At 43.4% G+C, this 23,681-nt stretch overlaps 1 protein-coding gene across 1 annotated transcript in view; it reads right to left on the bottom strand.

Moving 5' to 3' along the window:
* NDUFAF2 (NADH:ubiquinone oxidoreductase complex assembly factor 2) overlaps positions 1-23,681 on the bottom strand; it is a 162,509-nt gene that overhangs the window by 73,679 nt on the left and 65,149 nt on the right. The gene's annotated exons all lie outside the window — the stretch shown is intronic.

The following is a 23,681-nucleotide window of genomic DNA, read 5'->3' as shown; positions in this document are numbered from 1 at the left end:
TAAATGAGAATGGGGGCTCCCCCATGGAGACAGAGTTAATAAAAAATATGTCACCAACGAAAGTCTCTGTTTGGAGGAATGCCTAATGTAGGTGTAACATTCCGCCTAGTAATATTCGAATATCTATCCCTATAGCATATATTTTATACTGTACATGTTATTTTCGAATACTTTGTACACTTTGTTTTGCAAAAGAAAATTTGAATCAAAATATTGAAAAATAAATCAAATCTTTATTGTTTTTTGTCAATAACATGGTATGGGCAGATTTCTGCCAGTCACAGGCTTTGTCACACCCCTGATGTGATGCCTCTAATCAATATCCCACCCCCACTTGTGTTTAGCTAGTTAGTGGGCATGGAGGAGGAGGGAGTAAGCTGTTATTTACCACCGCGTATACACCACCATGCGTCACTCTATAGTCACATGGGCTGCAGTGCAATCTTAAGAGCATTATAGGCCCCCGGGCAATACAGTGTACTGGGGTCCTGTCTACACAATCACGCACGAGAATAAAAATGCAAATTATCAATAATGCTATATTTATTGGTACTTCTAACAAAATCAGTGTTTAAACATTAACACAATTTATAATTGGCTTGAAGTTAATGGTACTGCTGGTGGGTATTAATTCTGGCATGGGTACAGCTGGTGGGTATTAATGCTGGTGTGTGTACTGCTGCCTGGCTCCTCTGAGACGCGGAAGTGTGACAGGAAGCATGCGGCTGCAGTAGAGAGCAGAGCTGATGCTTCCTGTATCTGTCACAGGCGGAGTGCATTTGATATCATTCCGCCTGTAAAGAGCCAGAACTACACAGAAAGCATCGGCTCTGTTCTTCACAAAGACAGCTGACTCGCAATGTACACTGCCCGCCACTGAGTCGCTGACTGATATCGGTACTAATCGGGCGGCACTCCGTCTCTGTGAGGGAGCCGCACCACACAGCACTGTTACAATGGGCAGCGAACTTTGTGACATCTAAATGATGCGTGGCTGGGGTCGCTGAGCAGGTGGGGCCCCCAGGCAAGTGGTGCCCCCGGGCAACTTCCCAGCGTGCCCATGCAAAAAGATGGCCCTGATGGGCTGCCAAGATGTGATCGGGAGGAAATGCTCAGCATAGAAACTCACTAAAAACTGAGCATGTGTAGAGTTGCCACAACAGTTTCAAAAGCCTTAGCTTAATTGGGAACGTGGACAGAAAAGGGAGATAGAGAACAGCATAATCAACCATTTTTTTTGCAAAATACAGAAAACGAATCCCATAGTGGCGGAGTGAGTATGAACAGCATGTAATACATCATTTATTGATAGTTTTTTATGATGTTTAGCAACACTTTAAGTACGATTTACTAGAGATGCACCAAGTGGAAATTTTGGTGCCGAAATCTAAACCAAAATTTCAGAATGTACTTGGCCGAAACCAAAAGACAGTTTTCAAAATATATATATTATATGTAATTGTATTATATTATATTTAACCACCTAAGGACCTTGCCTGTTTTTCAGATTTGGTGTTTACAAAATTAAAATTTTTGCTAGAAAATTACTTAGAAAAAAATATATAATGTTTGGGGGTTTTAACACCCTAGAGAATATAATGGCGGTCATTGCAATACTTTTTGTCACACCGTATTTGATCGGCGGTCTTACATGCACACTTTTTTGGGAAAAAATTCACTTTTTTGAATAAAAAAAATAAGACAACAGTAAAGTTAGCCTATTTTTTTTTATATTGTGAAAGATAATGTTACGCCGAGTAAAATGATACCCAACATGTCACGCTTCAAAATTGCGCCCGCTTGTGGAATGGCGTCAAACTTTTACACTTAAAAATCTCCATAGGCGACGTTTAAAAAATTCTATAGGTTTCGGCCCATGTGTGGGCTTTTCTTGTATAACATTGAAAACCTTAATAAAAATGATTTTTCAAAAAAAAAAAAATTCTATAGGTTGCATCTTTTGAGTTACGGAGGAGGTCTAGGGCTAGAATTATTGCTCTCGCCCCAACGATCGGTGATACCTCACTTGTGTGGTTTGAACACCGTTTTCATATGCGGGCGCTACTCACGTATGTGTTCGCTTCTGCGCGCAAGCTCGTCGGGATGGGGCGCTTTAAAAAAAAAAAATTGTTTTTGTTTTATTTATTTTGATTTATTTTATAAAATTTTACACTAAAAAAAAAAAAAAAAAAAAAAATGGGTCACTTATTTTATTCCTATTACAAGGAATGTAAACATCCCTTGTAATAGAAACAAGCATGACAGGTCCTCTTAAATATGAGATCTGGGGTAAAAAAAACCTCAGATCCCATATTTATAAAAAAAAAAAAATGGTCATTCGAAAAAATGACAAGAAAATGTCCCTTTAAGAAGCATGAGCGGAAGTGACGTTTTGACGTCGCTTCCGCCCTGCTATGCTATGGAGACGGGTGGGGGCCTTCTTGCCCTCACTCGTATCCCAGCCGAGCAGGGAACAGGACCCGATCGCCTCCGCCGCTGGCAACGGCTCTGGTAAGCGGCAGAGGGCCTCTCCCGCCGCCGATAACGGTGATCTTGCGGCGAACCCGCCGCAGAGACCACAGTTATCGTTTACACTGAAAAGATGGATATCTCTGTTGTGGCAGCAGCTTTTGCCGTTACCGAGATATCCATCTTTAAAAAAATGACGTATATATACAGTGAGGGGTCCTTAAGTGGTAAATAATATCATGAATTTTAATTAATATGAATTTATTTTTCGGCCATTATCGGCACCTTTACCACAGAAAAAGCTCAAGAAAAATGCATGCCTTTAAAAATTCTATCTAGGTCTTCACACTAGTCCGTTGCATTTCCGTTGGAGTGTTAAAAATCTTGCTTCACCGTTGAAATGAATTGAAAATGCAGCAAGAACACATCAATAACGCACGCGCTTTTTGAGTCACATGACCAATGAAAAACACACCATAACACGTTTTCAGCAGCATTATCGGCACCTTGTTCTCGATTGTCAAAATGCAGAAAACACCGTCATTTTGGTGCATCTCTACCATTTACATACAGTCTTCTTTATCCAATAAACATCTTTAAAGCGGGAGTTCACCCGAAAAAAATGTTTTAACATTAGATTGAGGCTCATTTTGTCAAGGGGAATCGGGTGTTTTTTTTAAAATCGAAGCAGTACTGTACTTACCGTTTTAGAGAGCGATCTTCTCCGCCGCTTCCAGGTAAGGTCTTCGGGACTGGGCTTTCCTATTTGATTGACAGGCTTCCAACAGGCTTCCGACGGTCGCATACATCGCGTCACGAGTAGCCAAAAGAAGCCGAACGTTGGTGCGGCTCTATACGGCGCCTGCGCACCGACGTTCGGCTACTTTCGGAAAATCGTGACGCGATGTATGCGACCGTCGGAAGCCTGTCAATCAAATAGGAACGCCCAGTCCCGCAGCCCATACCCGGAAGCGGCGGAGAAGATCGCTCTCTAAAACGGTAAGTACTGCTTCGATTTTAAAAAAACACCCGATTCCCCTTGACAAAATGAGCATCAATCTAATGTTAAAAATTAAGTTTTTGGGTGAACCTCCACTTTAAATAAGAATGTTTAATTTTTGGAGGGACCTTTTTTGAGGGTCTTTTCAGGCAAAAATATATTTTTCTACTTAGAATTGTACCATTTATTACTAGCACTCAACCTTTTGCCTGCATAGAAAGACTACATGCATTAAATATCAAATAATCAATATTTACCTACAACAAAAAATTTTAATTCAACATTTTTCACTCAACTATAATATCTGCTAAACTGCAATACATTACATAAACTGCCATGGGATTTGTTAGGTGCCAGTTTCAGTATAAAAATAATGCTTTCTGGAGGGCTTTACTAACCAGTTGAGCCATATATTGAGCATGTATAAAATTCACAGCTGCATTTCCTTGATAATACATATATTATGCCATTAACCACGACTACAGGGCCAAGAATACAGTGCCCTATCATAAAAATACTAAAGTCATTAATTAAACCTACTTCTCTGCCAGGATCGGACAGGCTCGTCTTTTCACCACACTGACTGTAGATTTAGTCCAAAGTGGTAAAAAAAAAAACTCTGCAAACACCACTTATGATAATAAATAATACAGTACCTCATAATCAGCCAACAGCAAACTGATCCACTTTGTGTAGAAGCAGTCTAGATGCAGGATGTGACCTATAGGTCCTGTAATGAAGGTAGTAAATAACATCCCTGTTAGCAAGTTCCAGACTGCAATTTAGTGGAGTGAGAGAGGAGTAAATTGTTGGATCTAAAAGAGACGTATGGGGTCTGTGCATATTTATATTTACCTAGGACCTAGGTAAATATAAATATGCACAGACCCCATACGTCTCCTAGGTGGTAAATCGGTGCGATGCTGCATCTGTCCCCCACCCACTCAAACACTGAGAACCACGCGATCCAACACCGCAAATTGCTCGGTTCTCACAGCTCCCCAAGAAGAGCACTGGTGACTGTCAGCAACGGCTCTCTGCTCTGCCCCTCCTCGCCTACTGGAGCGATGGGCTGTGGAGGGGGCAGGAGTGGCCATCTCAAGCTCTCAGCGGCTTGCAGAGAGCCTGAGCCGGTATAGGCATGTAGGCGGATCCAAATCCAGTGTTGCGATCTTGCATGAGACCCTGCTGATAATATACAGCAAGTCCCCAAGTCCCCCATATTGAGTCACCATCCCAAAGTTCCCTATGCTCTTAAAACTGTTCCCACCACAGCTTGGCTCTTGCCCTCCAGCTCCCTCCTCAAGATTTGATTAAGCCAATGGTGCCCACTGTTGTCGCTGTGTCCTGTGAGAAGAGGAAAAGGGGAGAGCTCAGCTGCAGATGGGCATGGCACTGGATCGAGAGAGGGAAATATACAGTTAGAGCCATATATATTTGGACACAGGCACACTAAGATTTTTCAGGTATTTACCAAAACATATTCAAACTATAGTTATATAATGCATATGGGCTGAAAGTGCACACTCTGAAGTGTCATTTGAGGGTATGTACAAATTGGAGGCAGGACTTAGGAATTACAGCTGTTAAGAATAGCCATACCCCTTTTTCAAGGAACCAAAAGTAATTGGACAATTAAATCAAAAGCGATTTGTTTTTTATTTCTTCATCAATTAAGCAGGTAAAAGGTCTGAAATTGTTTGTGGTGTGGTATTTGCATTTGGAAAACATTGCTGTGAACCTACATCATGCATTCAATGGAGCTGTTCATGCAAGTGAAACAGGCCATTGTAAGGCTTCAAAAACGAAACAAAGCCAGAGAGATAGCAAAATTAGGAGTGGCCAAAGCAACAGTTTGGTACAATCTAAGGAAAAAACACACTGGTGAGCTCAGCAACATAAAAATGCCTGGACATTCATAGAAGGCAACAGTGCTGGATGATCGCAGGATCCTCTCTATGGTAAAGACTCTCCAGGAGGTAGGGGTATCATTCTCAGTCTACAAACAAGAGAAGACTTCACACGAGCAAATACAGGGGGTTCAACACAAGGTGCAAACCATTCATAAGCCTTTAGAATAGAAAGCCAGATTAGACTTTGTCAAAAAAAACATCTAAAAAAGCCAGACCAGTCCTGGAAAAGCATTCTTTGGATGAATGAAACTAAGATTGATCTGTACCAGAATGACGGGAAGAAAAAAAAAAAAAAGTGCGACGGCATGAGCATGCATGGCTTCCAGTGGTACTGGGTCATTGGTGATTATTGATGATGTGACCGAAGCAGCCGGATGAATTCTGCAGTGTTAGAGATACGTCAGCCCAGATTCAGCCGAATGCAGCAAAGTTGATTGGACGGTGCTTCAAAGTACAGATGGACAATGATGCAAAACACTGCAAAAGCAACCCAGGAGCTTTTGAAGGAAAAGAAGTGGAATATTCTGAAATGGTCGAGTCAATCACCTGATCCCAACCCAATTGAGCATGCATTTCACTTGCTGAAGGCAAAACTAAAAGGCAGCTGCAATTAGAGCCCGGAAAAGCATCACAAAGGAGGAAACCTTTGATAATGTCTATGGGTTCCAGATTTCAGGCAGTCATTTCCAGTAAAGAATTCTCAACAAAATATTAAAAATTAACATTTTACTTATGATTTTATTCACTTGTCCAATTAGATTTGAGCCCTGAAAATGGGGGGACTGTGTATAAAAATGGCTGCAGTTCCTAATATCTGTACTATATTTGTACTATATTTGTACTATATATGAACTAATAGAATTTTTTTTTTTACCTTAAAAGTGGAGGTTCACCCAAAAAATCAATTTTTAACATTACAATCGGCCGAGTTGTCCGAATGACAAATCGGCTGTTTTTTTCCCGTACATACCGACTTTCACCGCCGCTTCCGGGTATGTCTTGTGCGGGACTGGGCGTTCCTATCTGACAGGCTTCCGACCGTCGCATACTGCGCGTCACGAGTTGCTGAAAAAAGCCGAACGTCGGTGCGCAGGCGCCGTATAGAGCCGCACCGACGTTCGGCTTCTTTCGGCAACCCGTGACGCGATGTATGCGACGGTCGGAAGCCTGTCAATCAGATAGGAACGCCCAGTCCCGAAGATGACATACCGGAAGTGGCGGTGAAAGTCGGTATGTATGAAAAAAAAAAAAAAAAAAACAGCCGATGGTCATTAGGACAACGTGGCTGAATGTAATGTTAAACATAGATTTTTGGGTTACCTCCCGCTTTAAAATGCATTAAAGTGATTGTAAAGGTCCATTCTTTAAAAAAACAAAAAACAAACATGTTATACTTAACTGCCCCGATCCTCCATTTCTTGGGTGCCCTGGTGGCACTTCTGGCTCCTCCTCTTCACCGGGTGCCCCCATGGAGAGAGGCATTCCATGGGGGCAGCCGTGTGGGAGCGCTCGCGAGTCCCACTGCTGCATCCATTGACATAGACCAGCCTTTCTCAACCAGTGTGCCGCGGCACACTGGTGTGCCGTCAGAGGTTTTCAGGTGTGCCGCGGGGGTCAGTGGAGAGAAGGCTGTCAGATGAGCTCTCCTGCCGAACTGTGAGAAGCTCTGTCGGCTTCAAAAATGAAAGTGAAGTGCAGAGGAGTTTGCTGTGCTCTCTGCTTCCCCCTAGAGTGCAGTACCCGGCTAAAGAGAAATCTGAAAAGGTACTGAGCTAGAAGCTACATTATTTTTTTTTAAAATGGCTTTATACATTTGTCTGTGTGTGTGTGCACATGTGACTGTCTCTGTGTGTGCACATGTGACTGTCTGTGTGTGTGTGTGTGCACATGTGACTGTCTGTATGTGTGTGTGTGTGTGTGCGTGTGTGTGTGCACATGTGACTGTCTGTATGTGTGTGTGCGTGTGTGTGTGCACATGTGACTGTCTGTATGTGTGTGTGCGTGTGTGTGTGCACATGTGACTGTCTGTATGTGTGTGTGCGTGTGTGTGTGCACATGTGACTGTCTGTATGTGTGTGTGCATGTGTGTGTGCACATGTGACTGTCTGTATGTATGTGTGCGTGCACATGTGACTGTCTGTCTGTATGTGTGTGTGTGCACATGTGACTGTGTATGTGTGTGTGTGCACATGTGACTGTCTGTCTGTATGTGTGTGTGTGTGCACATGTGACTGTCTGTCTGTATGTGTGTGTGTGTGCACATGTGACTGTCTGTCTGTGTGCGTGTGTGTATCAGGTTTGCCAACTTTCAGTAAATTTACAAAGAGTTTGTAAAATCCATACTTTTTGCATTTGTCCATGAATGTCGGTTACAGACATGCAGCCTACATGTCCGCAATGGACATTCAAGGACAGATGAAAAAAGTACGGATTTTACAAACTTCGTAAATTTACTGAAAGTTGGCTACCCTGGTATGTATGTGTATGCATGTGTAAGCCTGTGTCTGTAGTCTGTATGTATGTTACTTTTAATCCTGCCCCCCCCATTCCTGTACCATGACAATGGATTTTGTAGGGCTTGTTTGATAGCAAGGACTGCTGCTTCTCTGAAAAGCAATCCATGCACAGATCGCTTTTCAGAGGCATTTGACAGGCCGTAAAGAGGCATTATGTTGCCTCTTTACTACCTGTTTTAAGCCCGTAAATGCAGCATCACTACACCGCAACCGTGCAATGCACACAGTTGCGGGGTAGTTGCAGTGCACCCCCATTCACCCTTGGTATACCTCCAGTTGCAGCCACAGCATGTGAACACCCCAGCTGCTGCCTCTGCAGCTAAAGGTAGAGAAGTTGGGGGTGGTAAAAACGTCTCAACCATGTGGTTTTACCGCCCCTTTGACATGTTAACAAGCCCTTGGTTCACATCTGTGCAGCTGCATGTAGGGCAGACCATTCATTTCAATGGGCTTCTGTACCCACAAAAATGCAGGGAAAAGTCCCCAACCTTCTTCTTTTTTTTTTTATTGCACTGCAGCTAAAGCACCCCACATTTTCCAATGTGTGGGTGTACCATTAAGAATTAATGGTACCTCTAACGAGCAGAGCATTATTCTGTGTGTCAGGAATGAGCGCGATTTTGCGCGTGTTCTGCGACACACCATAATGTGAACCAAGCCTTGGACTGGGGTGCCTCAAGACTGAAAATACTTTTTAAGGGTGCCCCGACTGGAAAAAGGTTGAGAAACACTGACATAGACAGCAGGACTCTGTCCCGCTCCCTGTGCTCCAGTGTCACTGGATTTAACTGACAGCAGCGGAATCCAATGGCTCCTGCTGCTATCAATCTATCCAATGAGGACTGGAGCCTCTTGCTGGAACGATTGGAAACAAGAGGGGGTTGGGCTCTGGGGGCAGCTGAAGCACAGGGGGTTTTTCACCTTAATGTATACAATGAAAAACCTTGAGACTTTAAAACTCCTTTAAAGGAAAAAAATAAATACAAATTCTTAAAATTAGAACCACTTAAAATAATTTTTTAATATTAATAATTTACCACCCAGCTTAGTCAATTTTTTTTTAATTTGGTCAAGCCGGGTGGTGCACGCAGGGCCACCGAAAGGCTCAAATGTCAGCCTATTCAGTAGGAAATACGACAAAATACAAGCTTTGTATGGTCAGACAAAAAACATTGTCTACAATTGGTTGGCTCTGTCTGAATTACAAACATGAAAGTCAATGTCAGACAGAATTTTGAAGAATTATGCCCTGTACACACAAGCCTTTTTTCAGACTGGAAAACTGCTATGAGAGCTTGTCGTCAGGAATCCCGGGCAAGTGTATGCTCCATCGCAGTTTTTCCGACGGGAAAACCTGCCGAACAAAAAAAAAAAAAAAAAAAAGAAGAAGAGCAGGGTCTATTTTCCCCCCCCCATCAGGAAAATATCCTGGCGGGAAAACCTCTCATCTGTTTTCCGACGGGCAAAAAAACGCACATGCTCAGAATCAAGTATGAGACGGGAGCGCTCTTTCAGGTAAAACTAGCGTTCGTAATGGCGATATCACATTCATCACACTGTAACAGCACGAAGAATGAAAAGCGCGAATCGTCTCTCACCAAACTTTTACTAACACGGGGATCAGCAAAAGCAGCCCAAAGGCTGGTGCCGTTGAAATGGAACTTCCCCTTGTGACGGAACATCCCACACTCCGCTTGAGTGCTTCGGTCAGTATATCGCTTCCTAAGTCCTGGAACATTAGACCAATGGATCTGTCTATAGTAACCTCCAAGAACCAGACAACACTAGTCTTGGAGTACATCAGGAATAGACTTTTATTTGAGATATATACACAAGGATCACAGTAAACAATGTAACCAGAAACCTAATTAACATGAACTAATTATCTAATCCTTTAGACAGCCTAGGTAAGCTTTGAGTTCCTAGCATGGCTGTCTCCTAGCTCCCTAACTACAGTACACATTATCATAAATACAAACACATGCCACCTTCACACAATTGCAGGGTCAATTAGCACAAGCAACAATGGGTGACAGAAAAGCCACACTAGACTCATTTACATTATAGAAGACAACAGACAGGTGGCTGGAGGTGATGACATTAGCATCTCCTTACAGTATATGCCCCAACAGTACGAGTCACTCTTTCTAATATGGCATATACGGTTCCCAGAGTCTGTGTCTCTTGGGGGGACATGGACCTGAATCCAAAAGTAACACCACCTCAGGTGTCCCCAGGCATACAGCTCACAAAGAGCACCATTCCCCCAAATGCCAGGGCCCATGATCGCAAGGCAAGAGGCTAGCATTCAGTCCCCTCCAAAAACCTCTGTCCCGGGTGAGTCTGTCACACCCCTTTATAGTGCCGTTGTACGTGGTGTACGTCAACGCGCTTTGGACAGGCAGACTTTTGTCTGAGTGTGTGTATGCAAGGCAGGCCGAGAGGAATTCTGTCAGGAAAACTGTCGGTTTATTATCGGATGGAAAAACCATTGGTGTGTATGAGGCATAACAGGCAGACGAAATTAAATGGAGCAGCACTTGCCACCTACCCAAAAACAAAAAGGAAATATTAATTCATGTTGCATCTTCATTAGACCCTCTTGCATGGAGTTCTCTTTTAAGAAGTGGATAAACGCAAGGGTTAGAGAAGATTGGACTAGGCTTTGCTGAGAAACAAGAAAGACGTAATGTGTGTTTGAAGCAACATACAGGCAAAAGAAAGAATAATGCTTTGTACTTTTATTAGGGGAACATATTGTGCCAGTGAAGGAAGAGGCAGCCTTGCTGAAATTGGCAAAGGAAAAAAATGACAGCAAATGCATGAACTGCGAATTCAAAATGGGAATAAAGATACAGCTGCAGAGAGCATCAATTAATTAACATAACCCAATGCGACAGCAACTCTGAGACATACCAGGCTGATTTAAATAGGTGACTCCACAATGTCTCCCTCACCCCCTGCTAAATATAGAGAGAGAGAAAGAAAAAAAAAAAAAGAAGAAAATTAAAAATGATCAGATGCAACATATGAAGTACCAAGCGTGAATTAAACACTTTGATTCTTCTTTTCTACCACGGATCATCACGGAAATGCCTTGTGAAGTTCCTCCTGATGATTAATGTCAACAGAATTACACTAATTAGCTGCAATAAACTGTATCAGACCACTATTGCTGTGTGCAGGGACATGGGGAGGAGATGGTGCTTGAAACAACGTGATCCATGCAAATTTCACATGGAAATAAAAGATCTGGGAGACCGTGACAGAGTAAGCAAGATCAAGGTGAAAAGGCGCCAAATGCCGTAATTAAACCATGCTCAAGGTAAAGCCCTATGTACTGCAGCTGGTCTGACAGAGGCCGGCTTATATCGAAGGGGCATTACAGAAAGAGGTCTGCTGACCAGCTCCCTGATCAGAGTGTTCAGAGTGTACCAACATCGGATTGTCAGTATAGTGGCTCTGACCTGAGCTGTTAGTTTGTTTTTTCTATTCAGCCCGCTGGGATGAATGGAAAAAAGCTATATGTACGAGATTTTAAGTTCAGAGAAAGAATAGAAAAAGCTGCATTAACACATGCATTGTGTGACAGGAAGTCAGGTAAATCTGTGGGTGTTGTCACAAACGGGACATACATTTCTGCCTTGCTTAGACAATACACTAATCATTATTAGGCGTCGGCTGTGAGAAATAGCCAGACAAGGTCTAAGGGCGTTGAAAGACTCCAGCTGTTCAGAATGAGGCCATTAAGGCCTCTATAAGTAGCCCAAAGGATTACCACTGAATTGGCTGCATCACTCCTAAGGCTGTGTGAGTAGGAGAGCAGTGCCAGAAGGTCTTCTGTGGAGGTGAGGATTGATTTTTCTGTGTGATAAAAATCAAAAGACTATTGTTTTGTGCTGTATGACCAGCACTGTCTACCCAGCAGTAGGCTGTGTTAGACTTCATAGATAGGTTCCTGTGTGGAAGGTAGACGCCCAAAGTGGCTAGGATTTATTTTATGTTTGATTTTGTTTATGCTGTTTGGATGCTTGCAATTGTTTTCCAGCAAGATGGAAAAATAAACCAAAAACTTTGTTTTCAACCGTCTTCGACTGCCAGTCTGTATAAATTCAGTGTGTGGTGAACCCATCCAAGGGGTCACACACCCCGCTACCGTACAATTGCTTAAGCCTCGTATACACCCAGCAGGTTGAACGACTAAAAATTGATAGCTCAGATTGAAGCCGCTGTACCAACAATCCGATGATAGTACAGCGATCTCCCCTTCTGTTCTATTGTGTTCTATTTATGCTGTTCTATTTATGTAAAATACCTATGTACCAAAAAGACAAAACACACTGTGACAGTTGTCCTTTAACCGCTTAAAGCGGAAGTAAACCCATCAATTTAACAGTTTGAAAAAGCAGTTACATTCCTGGCATGCCGGGAATGATAACTGTCACATTGGTTGTGCTCTCAACCAAACTGTCAAACCATCCAATGGCTGGTGTCATAACTGATCACATGTGCAGCATATCATGGCAGTTGAAGATTAAACAGAGGCCAAGACGCCCCTTAGCAGCCGTCAATCAACTCCTCTTCGCTTAGAAACACCCATTCCCCGCAGGATTCCCCGCTCGGAGCCGGAAAACAAGGGCTCATATAACGATAAGTACAAGTAAAAAAAAACAACAGCATACTGCAGATGTTAGCAGTATGCTACAGCTAATGTCAAAAAGTGTATTTTTGGGTGAACCTCCGCTTTAAGCCCTGGACCATTTTGGTGGTTAAAGACTTTTTGCGATTCGGCACTGTGTTATTTTAACTGCCAATTGCGCGGTTGTGCGACGTGGCGACCAAACAAAATTTACGTCCTTTTTTTCCCACACATAGAGCTTTCTTTTGGTGGTATTTGATCACCTCTGTAAATTATTTTTTGCCCTATAAACCAAAAAAAACAGCGACAATATTGAAAAAGAAAATAATAAATATCCCCCAAAAAAAAATATATTTTTTTTCCACAGTTTAGGCCGATGCGTATTCTTCTACATATTTTTGGTAAAAAATAAATAAAAAATAAATCGCAATAAGCGTTTGATTGGTTTGCGCCGCAAAAGTTAAAGCTTCTACAAAATAGAGGACTGTTTTATGGCATTTTTACTAATATTTTTTTTTACTAGTTATGGCCGCGATCAGTGACTGCAACATTATCGTGACTGCAACATTATGGCGGACACATCGGACACCATTTTGGGATCATTGTCCTTTTTACAGCGATCGGTGCTATAAAAATCCACCGATTACTGTAAAAATGACACTGGCAGTGAAGGGGGTTAACCACTAGGTGGCGCTGCAGGGGTTAAGTGTTCCCTAGGAAGTGATTCTTACCATTAGGGGGCGTGGCTACACGTAACACGTCACTAATGACCATTTCCCATCCAGAATCTGGGCGGCAGATTCAAATGGACATCCTTGTATGCCAATCTGCCTGCCCATGCCATTCTGTTGACGTGCATAGGTGTGCAGCAGACGGCAAGTGGTTAAGGGGAACCTATGCTGGAAAAAATATGAAGGCTTCCATTGCTAACCTCTTACAAATGCTAGCTGTCTGGCTGCTTCTTGCATCTATACTTTCTGAATCTATGACCTGATCAAGCATCTGATTGGCATGCTAGCTTTAGGCTGTTGAAATCCTAAAGATACTGAATCAGTATGGTAGCCAGAGAACTAGCATTTTAGAAGAGGTAATGGCAAAAGGTTCAATATTTCTTCAATACAGATTTCTTTCAAAGCACATCTCCAGACAAATTGCATCACTTCACCCCAATACCTCCCACCCATCCTAATAAAGGACTTCAACACATGGGGGAGCCACGGCGTGCCCCTTCAGATAATCTCCCATATACAGGAACGGTAGTATAATCCGGGTATACGTTGTTCTCTGAACAACGCAGAATAAGGATTCACACCAACGGTAAAAACTGGACCCTTTAAATTGTTATGGTCGGGGAGAGCATCCATGATTTCAAGCCATGCAGCTTCCTGTTTACTGGAGAGCATGGCTTCCAGGTACAGGGGGCGGGAAATTGTACACACTGCCTCCACCAAGACATGCCCATAAGACTCCCCTAGTCATCGTTCATTGATTGTTGTTGTATAACCGCTCCTGTTTGAAGGAATGCCTGTGCTTGATTGGTCGATTGTGAAAATATCAAGCTCTATTGTTATATAAATAACAGGAAAAGGCACTTGATATGGGAGGACTGACTCTGGCAAAACAACCTGCTGGTGCTCGGCCTGCCGAGTTTGCGCAAAAAATTCTCTCCACCATCTTGGACCTTGCCGATCTTCCGCCCAGACCAAGGCATGCAGAACACCATCTATGAACACACAACACATCGAACCTTGAAGCAGATGACTACAGCAGCAGAAGACCACACCGGATGCAACTCCTATCAGCTAAGAACAGGAAACTAAGGCTACAATTCACACAGCCTCAAAGAGAAGATTAGAAAAACGTTGGTCTGACGAGTTGATTTCAGCTGCGACATTCAGATGGCAGAATCAGAATTAAACATGAAAGCATGGATCCACCCTGCCTTACATCAATGGTTCAGGCTGGTAGTAGTGGTGTAATGGTGCCGGGGGATATCTTTTTGGCACACTTCGGGCCCCTTTGAGCTTCGTTTAAACACCACTGCCTACCTTCCATTTGGCGCTGGATTTGGATTCTATAAGGACGTGCATTGTATAACCATCTCCAGACACACCATACCCTCCTCCTTTGTCCAGAGGGCCGATACACAGCCTGGCTGGGTCCTCTTTTCTGGGTGGGTCCTTGTTGTAGCACACACTGGTTGCAAGCCGTCGGTTCTATACCCCCCTCTGTGTTGGATCCTGGGAGGCCTTGGCTCCGCTTAGAAGATACATATACATATTTGTGTCATCATACTACATATAATTGTGTACCCTAAAATTAAAACCCTTTGAAGAAGGATTCACTCCGAAACATGTCGGGTTACAACCTGGGATCCACATAGCTGGTTCACACCAGGTTGTTGGTTAGGCCATATCCTACAGTTGTGGGTACTGTGTAATTCATGTTTATGCATTTGTATGGGTTTACAATTTTTTACTATGCACCTCGCTGTATTTACATTTTATCTGTCTGATTTTATGTTTCTATACCAATAAATTGGCTTAAGTCTTTTACCAGACTACTTGTTTTTTCAACTGCCTCAAAAGTCCCTGAGGGGGTATTTTTTGCTGCTGTTGTATGCAGCCCTTTTTTTTCTACTGTTCCCTTTATGACTACAGTGTACTCATCTTCTGATTGCCAATTCCGGTATGATAATGCACCATGTCACAAAGCAGCTCAAGTCATCTCACCCCTGGTTTCTTGAATATGACAATTAGGTCACTGCACTCCAATGGCCTCCACAGTCACCATATCTTTACCCAATAGCGCACCTTTGGGATATGGTAAAACAGGAGATTTGCATCATGGATGAGCAGCCAACAAATCTGTTGCAACTGCGTGATGCGATCATGTCACTATGGACCAAAATCTCGGTGGAATGTTTCCAACACCTTGTTGAATCTATGCAAGAGAATTAAGGCAGTTCTGAAGGCAAAAGAGGTCCAACCCAGTACTAACAAGGTGTACCTAATAAAGTGGCCAGTGAGTGTGTATGCAAACTTGGGTGTTGTGGCCCACCCATCCGGATGCTGCACATGCATTAGATGGTTAGCAAGAGGTTAAATCTCTTATTCCAAGGCTTCATAATATTTCACAATACCCAACAAGACGGTGATATATACAGAAGTGCCTTCCTCCAAATGGCCTACAGTATTACAAAACCTCCATAACAATCAATTCAGTTATATACCACCCTTGTAATAAGAAGCACTGTTTAAAATATGACCCTAATGACAAGCACACAAACCTCAGACGAATGAAAACACTGCTTTTCCCACCGTCTTCTGGGGAATTTACACTTTCTGAATTTTTGAATCCTTTCACTGATTTCTAATGCACTGGGAAGAAGTGAAGCCGAGATGTCATGTTCCTGTACAGACACCTACTGGACACATTAAAACAAGCAATTTATTAAAGTTAGATTTATACACCGTCACAGCTGATTGGAGTGATACCATCCCTACTTCCACATAAGTGAAGTATGGCTACGCCTTCTAATAGGAATGAGAAAAAAGATTTTATAGTAGGGCCAGTTAAAGGGCCCATTCACACGTGCCGCATTCCAATACTGTTGGCTTTAGTGTGCTGTGTGTTCTCAGTTGTGTGTCGGTGGTGAAACCAGTGTCTTGCATTTATACAAAGCAACGCATTGTTTTCTTTTCTTTTTTTTCTACTTTATTAAAATGAGAGTGACATGTTATTTATTTTTATGCACCTCAGTACAGCAGCCATCACTACCTTGCCTCTAAACATAGGTGCAACTCAAGTGTCAATGGCGTAAATTCCATCATCATCTTACTGTTTGATTCCCATTCCGTCTAAGATTTTCAGCAAGTACAGAAAATACCTGTTCATTTTGACTGAATTGCAGTGTCCTAGTCACCCGAAGCTGGTAAGCTATAATACTTTACATTGTTATTTTCTGCTTTCTCTTTAACCCCTTCCATAACAGGCCATAATAATATGACGCCGGCAGGAACCCTCCCTCCCTTCACTCCGGCTGGACGTCATATGAAGTGTTTTCTTCCCGGCCATCTAGGGTGCGTGCCTGCGGCACCACTCGTACTCGTGACCCGGTGTGCGTGCCCAGCGGCCGCGATGTCTGCCGAGCACCCGCGATTGCCGGCAATCACGGCAGGAGTGTGGATCTGTGTGTGTAAACACACAGAGCCACCCCCTGTCAGAGGTGAGGAGACCGATGTGTGTTGCCAGTACAGGGGAACACACATCGGTCTCCTCCCCTTGTGAGTCCCCCTCCCCCTACAGTAAGAATCACTCCCAGGGAACATATTAACCCCTTCAGCGCTCCTAGTGTTAACCCCTTCCCTGCCAGTCATATTTACACAGTAATCAGTGCAGTTTTATAGCACTAATAGCTGTATAAATGTGAAGGGTCCCAAAAACATGTCACAAGTGTCCGATATGTCCGCCGCAATGTCACGGTCACAATAAAAATCGCAGATTGCCGCCATTACTAGTAAAAAAAAAAAAAAAAAATTGCCATAAATCTATCCCCTATTTTGTAGACACTGTGGCCCGGATTCACATACATCGGCGCATATTTATGCTGCCGTAGCGTATCTCTTTTACGCTACGCCGGTGCAGCACACAGAGGCAAGCACTGGATTCACAAAGCACTTGCTCCCACTCGCTCTTAAAGATGCGCTGGGTTTCCTCGGCGTAAGCCAGCGTAGGTGGAAGTGGGCGTGAGCCATGCTAATGAGGCGTGACCCCATGCAAATGATGGGCCAGGCGCCATAGAAGTACTTAAAATGAACAGCGCATGCGCCGTCCCGTGGCCGCATCCCAGTGCGCATTCTCAGAATCAAGTCAAAACAACTGCCTAAGATACATCGAATCACTGCCTATGACGTGAACGTAACCTACGCCTAGTCATATTCACGTACAACGTAAACGACAAAGGTTCGACCGCTTGTGTTCCCTGGTCCATACCTTTGCATGAGTTGCGCCTCCTATATGGGGAATAACTTTACGCCGGAAGTACGACTTACGCAAACCACGTATATTATGCGACGGGCGCAACTACGTTCGTGAATCGGCGTATCTCCCTCATTTGCATATGTGCATAGAAAATCAATGGGAGCGGAAAATGCGCCCAGCGTAAATATGCGCCCACGATACAACGGCGTAGGCAAGTTACGTCGGTCGTAGGAAGCCTATTTTTAGGCGTATCTCAGATTGTGGGCACGGCGACACAGATACGACGGCGCATAGTTACACTGGCCCGGATTCACAATGCACTTGCGCTGACGTATCTCGAGATACGCCGCGTAAGTGCAAATATGCGCCGTCGTATCTGTGCGCCGTGCCCACAAAACTAGATACGCCTGAAAATAGGCTTCATCCGACCGACGTAACTCGCCTACGCCGGCGTATCACACTGAGGCGGTGCGCTGGCAGGACGTTAAAAAAGTCCTGCAAGCAGCATCTTTGGAGCAGTGTATACCGCTCCTCCACCACTCCTGCCCATTGAAATGAATGGGTACTGTTGCCGAAGCGCCTGCAAAGCGATTCTGCAGCGGTGCTACACAGGCGCATTTAACCTCTTGATCGGCCACTAGCTGGGTTATATGCGCCCCACTAGCAGCCAAATAGCGCCGCTAAAATGATTGTAAAGTGCCGCTAAAAGTAGCAGCGTTTTTCCTGTCAACGCCTGCCCGCTCCAGTGTGAAAGCAGCGGAGTTCCGCAAAAAAAAAAAATATTAAAAAAGTCAGCAGCTACAAATACTGCAGCTGCTGACTTTTAAAATAAGGACACTTGCCTGTCCTAGGGGGCCCGAGTTGTTGGCACCCGAAGCCGATCTCTCCCTCATCTCTTGGGTGCTGCCCCCATCTTCGGTAAGGGAATTGGGGACATAAACAGGGAATCAAAACTTTTGGATCAAAAAAAAAAAAAAAATAAGTATATTTTTCCTCAAAAATGTTGTTTGAAAGACCACTACGCAAATACCGTGTGACATAAAATATTGCAACAACCGCTATTTTATTCCCTAGGGTCTCTGCTAAAAAAAAAATGATATATATTATGGTACAGATTCACAGAGAGAGTGCGCCGGCGTATCTACGGCGTACTTTCAAATTTCCCAAATGTTTTTGTTTGCGTAAGTCGTCTGTGTAATTTACGTCCAAGTCTAAACAATTTCGTCCTTGCGACGTCATTTCGCAAAATGCACGGCGGGAAATTTAGTGACGGCGCATGCGCTGTTCGTTCGGCGCGGGGACGCGCTTCATTTAAATGAAACACGCCCACTACCTGCCCAACTTGAATTCCGCACCGTTACGCCTTGAGATCCACTACGCCGCCGTAACTTACGGCGCAAAATCTTTAAAGCCAGGTAAGGTACGGCAGCGTAGCGTATCTCAGATACGATGCGCCGGGGCAGATCTTTGTGGATCTGCCTATATATAACATTTTGGGGGTTCCAAGTGATTTTCTAGCAGAAAATACAGGATTTTTACTTGTAAGCAACAAGTGTCAGAAAATAATTAGTCTTTAAATGGTTAAACTGAGAACAACTTCTACACACAGAGTTCTGTTCATTGATAAGAAGAAACATTGTATCTCTTTTCTCACACTTGGCAGGCTGCCCAGACACAAGTCGCTCCACCCTATGATACAGAAGCTATTTGCAATTCCACTGAAGTTTTACATCTGTTTTTTTTTTCAGCACAATCGGCCGATGCCGATTAATTAAAAAGTGCCAAAAATCGCCGATATATCGGTCGACCCTTAGTAATTACACAGTCATGCAACGCTGCACCCAAACCAAATTTATATAGTTTTTTGCCCACAAAAAGAGCTTTCTTTTGGTGGTATTTGGATGCGAGCAAACTGCACCCATTGGATTGAGGTACCTTTGCATCTGTGGAGCAGGAGGATGCATCAGGCTCCATCAGGGGAAGGGGGCAAAAATAACCATTGTTTCCCTGTCCTAAGCAGTTTTGTGCAGACAATTCTTTGTGTATCAGCAACATCTGTTCCGTGCGAAAGACTGTTCAGTTCTTCAGGGTATATTGTCAATAAAATGCGATCATGTCTGGCTAAAGTGATGCCTACTTGCCTACTATAAAGTGACTGACAATATACTAGATACATTTTATAATTAAAGTTAAACTAACTTTAAGTTTTTCTTAAAGTTTAATACGAAAAAATTACTTACGTCAGTGCTACAGTTTGAATTCGAAACATATTTGTGTGAACTGTGAAGTTAAGTCATGGATTGTGGAAACTAACTAGTGTCGGGTGATTGTATATAGTGTATACCACATTTACCACTGACTAATGCAGAGTTGCAATGCAAGGAGATCAGCTAAAAGTAGTTGGATCTGTATGTGCGTATAATTAATCAAAATTAGTTCATTTAAAAAAAAACGATTAATCGAACATGAAAATTTTAATCAGTAACAGCCCTAATTATTATTATTATTAATATATTTCTCCTATAAAACATAGCCAATGAATTTTTTTTTTTAAATCTAATTTCTTCATAAATTTGGCCAAAATGTATTCCGCTACATGGTTTTTGATTAAAAAAAAAAATCCCAAATGTATATTAAACTGGAAGTAAACCCTCCTATTGTTTTCAGCCAAGGAAGCTCCCATCTCACCCTCTGTTTAATCTACAACTGCCATGATGCTGTACATGTGATCAGTTATGACACCAGCCATTGGATAATTTGAGTTTGCTCGAGAGCACAACCAATAGGAGTGTTACATTTCTGGCACGTGCTGGAAAGGCAACTGTTTTATGGATGGGTTTACTTCTGCTTTAATTGGTTTGCATGAAAGTTTGCCTACAAACCATGGGCTAGATTCAGAGAGAATTTACGCCGGCGCATCTATAGATACGCTGCGTAAATTCAAATCTGCGCCGGCGTATCTTCTTTCTGTATTCAGAAAGCAAGATACGCTGACATTAGCCTAAGATGCGACTGGCGTAAATCTCTTACACCGTCCTATCTTAGTGTGCATATTTACGCTGGCCGCTAGGTGGCGCTTTCATCGTTTTCGGCGTAGAATATGCAAATGACCTAGATACGCCGATTCACAAATTTACGTACGCCAGGCGCAATTTTTTTACATAGTTTACGTTGGGCTTTTTCGTGTAAGGTTACTCCTGCTATTAGGAGGCGCACACAATGTTAAGTATGGCCGTCGTTCCCGCGTCAAAATTCGAATTTTTTACGTCGTTTGCGCAAGTCGTTCGCGATGGTGGATGTTTAGAGACCTTGCGCTCCTCCACCTTTCGTTTGAGGATGCCCCACAGATGCGCAATATGGTTTAGGTCTGGAGACATGCATGGCCAGTCCATCACCTTTACCCTCATCATCTTCAGCAAAGCAGTGGTCATCTAGGTGACGTGTTTGGGGTTGTTATGTTGGAATACTGCCCTGTGGCCCAGTCTCTAAAGGGAGGGGATCATGCTCTACTTCAGTTTGTGTCACAGTACATGTTGGCATTCATGGTTCCCTCAATGAACTGTAGCTCCCCATTGCCATCAGCACTGATGGAGCCAAACCATGACACTCCCACCACCATGATTCACTGTAGGCAAGACACACTTGTCTTTGTACTCCTCAACTAGTTGCCGCGACACACGCTTGACACCATCTGAATCAAATAAGTTTATCTTGGTCTTATCAGACCACAGGGCATGGTTCCAGTAATCCATGGTCTTAGTCTGCTTGTCTTCAGCAAACTAATTGCGGGCATTCTTGTGCATCATCTTTAGAAGAGGCTTTATTCTGGGACGACAGCCATGCAGGCCTATTTTGTAATAATGTTTTTAAAATGTTGTAAACATGATAACGATCCAAACACACCTCCAAGACGACCATTGCCTTGCTAAAGAAGCTGAGGGTAAAGGTGATGGACTGACCAAGCATGTCTCCAGACCTAACCCTTATTAAACATCTGTGGGACATCCTCAAAGGGAAGGTGAAGGAGCGCAAGGTCTCCAACATCCACCAGCTCCGTGATGTTGTCATGGAGGAGTGGAAGAGGACTCCAGTGGCAACCTGTGAAGCTCTGGTGAACTCCATGCCCAAAAGGATTAAGGCAGCACTTGAAAATAATGGTGGCCACACAAAATATAAACACTTTGGGCCCAAATTGGAAATTTTCACTTAGGGGTGTACTCACTTTTGATGCCAGCAGTTTAGACATTGATGTCTGTATCTCGAGTTATTTTGAAGGGACAGCAAATTTGCACTGTTATACAAGCTGTACACTCACTACTTTACATTGTAGCAAAGTGAGATTTCTTCAATGTTGTCACATGAAAAGATATAATATATTTACAAAAATGTGAGGGGTGTACTCACTTTTGTGAGATACTAAATACAGTAAAACCTTGGTTTGAGAGTAACTTGGTTTGAGAGCATTTTGCAAGACAAGCAAAATGTTTTAATAAATGTTGCCTTGATATAAGAGTAGCATCATGTCACACTATAAAAAAAGAAGAGAGGAGCCTCTAAGTGTAGCAATATGGTTACATTTAATGAAGGTACAACAGTTAGCAACCTATTTCTACACTTAGAGGCGCCCCTTTTCTCTTTTATACCCTGTAAAAAAAAATGCTTTGATATACAAGTGCTTTGGATTACAAGCATGTTTCTGGGACAAATTATGCTCGTAAATCAAGGTATTACTGTATATTTATTAAAGATGTCCCATGTTGGTGCAGGCAGCTAGTCAAGTCTTCAGGTGTCAGGAAAAGAATACAGCTAATGCTCATTCTCGTGCAGCTAATGCTCTTGCACCTGTACCAGCACACAGGCGAGCTCAGGCTAGTATCAAGCGTCCAAGGACACGTAGGTCCATATGTGTGTGCCAGCGCACACCGGCATGCACCTCCACCAGCATTGGCGCCAAGCTGCCTAAATAAAAGAAGATCCTGGTATGTGATAATCAGGATGTTCTTCAGCTTCCCAGTAATCCTTGTTCCCATGTTCCTGCTTTGCTGACTGATCCTCTGTTGCTGACCTGGCTCTGTGGATTCTAGATGCAGACTTTGGCTTGCCTCTGACTATTCTCTGCCTGCTTCTCAGGTACTGACCTTGGCTTGCTACCGGACCTCACTCTGCCCGATTCTTTGGTACTGATCTCAGCTTCCTAAACATGCTGCTGCCTCACCATGTATGACCCTGGTTCACCTTGACTACGTCGTTAACCGTGGCAGTTGCCTGCTACCAAGCTACTACCATCACCCGCTCTTCTTTGAGCCTTGTACCTCTGTCACCGCATTTAGGGTGCTCAGACCAGAGCCTAAAGGGAACGTCAACTCCACCTCCAACCAAGGTACACAACATCAGACAACACAGCAGTACAGACTGTCTCATGGGGACATGTGCCCTACATCCTCCTTTGATTACACTGCTTGTAACATGATCTCTTAATGGGGGAGAGTCTGATCAGTTACATGACTCTCTCCCCCAATCACAGATCATATTACAAGCAGTGAAATCAGAGAAAAAAAAAACATTTACGTGGTGTGAATTTCTGTCCTACAACCAGAAATTTCAAAACAGACTGTGCTGACAGGGGAATCACTCCTGCTGAGCAATGGTCTGCTCCCGGTGGAGCAGACAGAGATTTTTGCTATAGCAGCCGCTAGCGATAATTGCAAGAGAATCCAGCAGGCTGGTTGCACCCAAGTTAGAGCTGCACAATAAATTGTTAAAAAAATTGTGATCTCGATCCAACCCCCCTGATGATCTCCAATGCAGAGTTTGCCGATTCTTTCATATAACAAGTGGAGAGACTTATCTGCTCACTCGGCTGTCAAAAGAAAATATCCAAGCAGTCTGCCAAGTTTTTAACAGGAAAACGTAACCAACGCTTCCTTCTTAGATCAAAGGGATAAACTTCTGTGTGTGTAAAGAAAAAATCCGGGCAGTCTGCCAAGTTTTTAACATGAAACATTGTACCCAACGCTTCCTTCTTAGATCAAACTTCTGTGTGTAAATGCAGGAAGTTTAAACAGTGTCCGCCAGCTCAGCTGGAGATCTCTCCGCTGAGCCGGCGGATCACAGGTCCCTCTCTGCTCACTGAGCAGGGAGGGGCTTGTCGAGCGCCGCTG

Source organism: Rana temporaria, chromosome 1 (assembly GCF_905171775.1).
Source record: "Rana temporaria chromosome 1, aRanTem1.1, whole genome shotgun sequence".
NCBI classification, from domain to species: Eukaryota; Metazoa; Chordata; class Amphibia; order Anura; family Ranidae; genus Rana; species Rana temporaria.
This window is presented reverse-complemented; position numbering and strand designations above follow the sequence as displayed.